Raw genomic sequence first — 4,179 nt, 5'->3', positions numbered from 1 at the left:
GTACGCAACGGTACGGCACGGTATGGCACAAAAAGAAATCAAATGGACATGAAATGAAATGAAATGAAATGAAATGAAATGAAATTACATGGTACGGCACGGCACGCAACGGTACGGCACCGTACGGCACAAAATGACATCAAATGGACATGAAATGAAATGAAATGAAATGAAATTACATATAATTAAATTTTATGGTATGGTATGGTACGGAACGGTACAGCATGGTACGAAACGGTAGGGCATGGTACAGTATCGCACGGCACGGTACGGCACAGTAGAGTACGCAACGGTACGGCATGAAATGAAATGAAATGAAATGACATGGTACGTACGGCACAGAACGGTACGGCACAGTATGAAACAGTAGGGCATGGTACGGTATCGCGCGGCATGAAACGGCACAGTACACTATGCAACGGTACTGCACTGTACGGCACAAAATGACATCAAATGGACATGAAATGAAATGAAATGAAATGAAATGAAATGAAATGAAAGAAAAGGAAAGGAAATTACATATAATTAAATTATATGGTACGGTACGGAACGGTATGACACGGTACGAAACGGTAGGGCATGGTGCAGTATGGCGCGGCACGGTACGGCACAGTACAGTACGCAACGGTACGGCACCGTACCGCACAAAATGACATCAAATGGACATGAAATGAAATGAAATGAAATGAAATGAAATGAAATGTCATGGTACAGTAGGGCACGGAACGGTACGGCATGGTATGAAAGGGTAGGGCAGGGTATGGAATGGTACGGCACAGTAGGGCACGGTATGGTACGTAACGGTACGGCACCGTACAACACAAAATGGCATCAAATGGAAATGAAAGGAAAGGAAATTACATATAATTAAATTATATGGTACGGTACCGTACAGAACGGTATGGCATGGTACGAAACGGTAGGGCATGGTACAGTATAGCACGGCACGGTACGGCACAGTACAGTACGCAACGGTATGGCATGAAATGAAATGAAATGAAATAAAATGACATGGTACGGTACGGCACGGAATGGTACGGCACAGTACGAAACACTAGGGCATGGTACGATATCGCGCGGCATGGTACGGCACGGTACGGTACGTAATGGTATGGCACCGTACAACACAAAATGGCATCAAATGGAAATGAAATGAAAGGAAAGGAAATTACATATAATTAAATTATATGGTACGGTACCGTACGGAACGGTATGGCATGGTACGAAACGGTAGGGCATGGTACAGTATCGCACGGCACGGTACGGAACAGTACAGTACGCAACGGTATGGCATGAAATGAAATGAAATAAAATGAAATGAAATGAAATGACATGGTACGGTACGGCACGGAACGGTACGGCACAGTACGAAACACTAGGGCATGGTACGGTATCGCGCGGCACGGCACGGCACAGTAGAGTACGCAATGGTACGGCATAAAATGAAATGAAATGAAATGACATGGTACAGCACAGCACGGAACGGTACGGCACGGTACGAAACAGTAGGGCATGGTACGGTATCGCGCGGCACGGAACGGCACAGTACACTACACAACGGTACTGCACCGTACGGCACAAAATGACATCAAATGGACATGAAATGAAATGAAATGAAATGAAATGAAATGAAATGAAATGACATGGTACGGTACAGCACGGAACTGTACGGCACGGTACAAAACGTTAGGGCAGGGTACGGTGTCGCGCGGCACTGAAGAGCACAGTACGGTACACAACGATACGGCACCATACGGCACAAAATGACATCAAATGGAAATGAAAGGAAAGGAAAGGAAATTACATATAATTAAATCATATGGTACGGTACAGTACGGAATGGACGACACGATACAAAACGGTAGGGCATGGTACGGTATGGCGCGGCACAGTACGGCACAGGACGGTACAGAACGGCACTGTATGGCACAAAATGACATCAAATGGACATGAAATGAAATGAAATGAAATGAAATGAAATGAAATGTCATAGTACAGTATGGCACAGAACGGTATGGCAAGGTATGAAAAGGTACGGCAGGGTACGGAATGGTGCGGCACAGTAGGGCACGGTATGGTACGTAACGTTACGGCACCGTACAACACAAAATGGCATCAAATGGAAATGAAATGAAATGAAATGAAATTACATATTATTAAATTATAAGGTAGGGTACCGTACGGAATGGTATGGCATGGTACAAAACGGTAGGGCATGGTACGGTATTGCGCGGCATGGTACACCACAGGACACTACGGAACGGTACGGCACAAAATGACATCAAATGGACATGAAATGAAATGAAATGAAATGAAATGAAATTATATGGTACGGTACGGCACGGAACGGTATGGCACAGTACGAAACAGTAGGGCATGGTACGGTATTGCGCGGCACGGTAGGGCACAGTACAGTACGCAATGGTACGGCATGAAATGAAATGAAATGAAATGAAACGAAATGAAATGAAATGACATGGTACGGTACGGCACGGAACGGTATGGCACAGTACGAAACAGTAGGGCATGGTGCGGTATCGCGCGGCACGGAACGGCACAGTACACTACACAACGGTACTGCACCGTACGGCACAAAATGACACTAAATGGACAGGAAAGGAACGGAAAGGAAAGGAAAGGAATGGAAAGGAAAGGAAAGGAAAGGAAACGAAAAGAAAGGAAAGGAAAGGAAAGGAAATTACATATAATTAAATTATATGGTACGGTACAGTACGGAACGGTACGACATGGTACGAAACGGTAGGGCATGGTACGGTATGGCACGGCACGGTACGGCACAGTACAGTATGCAACGGTACGGCACCGTACGGCACAAAATGACATGAAATGAAATGAAATGAAATGAAATGAAATGAAATGAAATGAAATGAAATGACATGGTACGGTACGGCATGGAACGGCACGGCACGGTACAAAACGGTAGGGCAGGGTACGGTATCGCGCGGCACGGAACAGCACAGTACGGTATGAAACGGTACGGCACCGTACGGCACAAAATGACATCAAATGGAAATGAAATGAAAGGAAAGGAAATGAAATTACAAATAATTAAATTATATGGAATGGTACGGTACAGTACGGAACGGCACGACACGATACAAAAAGGTAGGGCATGGTACGGTATGGCGGGGCACAGTACGGCACAGTACGGTACAGAACAGCACTGTATGGCACAAAATGACATCAAATGACATGAAATGAAATGAAATGAAATGAAATGTCATGGTACAGTACGGCACGGAACGGTACGGCAAGGTATGAAACGGTAGGGCAGGGTACAGAATGGTGCGGCACAGTAGGGCACGGTACGGTACGTAACGTTACGGCACCGTACAACACAAAATGGCATCAAATGGAAATGAAATGAAATGAAATGAAATGAAATGAAATGAAATGAAATTACATATAATTAAATTATATGGCATGGTACCGTACGGAACAGTATTGCATGGTACGAAATGGTAGGGCATGGTACGGTATCGCGCGGCACGGTAGAGCATGGTCTGGTACGCAAAGGTACGGCATGGTATGGCACAAAAAGAAATCAAATGGACATGAAATGAAATGGAAATGAAATGAAATGAAATGAAATGAAGTGAAATAAAATGAAATGAAAAAAAATTACATGGAACGGTATGGCACGGTACGAAACGGTAGGGCATGGTACGGTATCGTGCGGCACGGTAGAGCATGGTCTGGTACGCAACAGTACGGCACGGTATGGCACAAAAAGAAATCAAATGGACATGAAATGAAATGGACATGAAATGAAATGAAATGAAGTGAAATAAAATGAAATGAAATGAAATTACATGGTACGGCACGGTACGAAACGGTAGGGCATGGTACGGTATCACGCGGCACGGTAGAGCATGGTCAGATACGCAACGGTATGGCACGGTATGGCACAAAATGACATCAAATGGACATGAAATGAAATGAAATGAAATGAAATTACATATAATTAAATTATATGGTATGGTACGGTACGGAACGGTACAGCATGGTACGAAACGGTAGGGCATGGTACAGTATCGCACGGCCCAGTACGGCACAGTAAAGTACGCAACGGTACGACATGAAATGAAATGAAATGAAATGAAATGAAATGAAATGAAATGAAATGAAATGAAATGACATGACATGGTACGGTACGGC

This window comes from Pezoporus flaviventris, unplaced genomic scaffold (assembly GCF_033815535.1).
Source record: "Pezoporus flaviventris isolate CSIRO_AGI_PZ_B2104156 unplaced genomic scaffold, CSIRO_AGI_Pfla_v1 ptg000075l, whole genome shotgun sequence".
NCBI classification, from domain to species: Eukaryota; Metazoa; Chordata; class Aves; order Psittaciformes; family Psittacidae; genus Pezoporus; species Pezoporus flaviventris.
Note: the sequence above shows the minus strand (reverse complement) of the source record.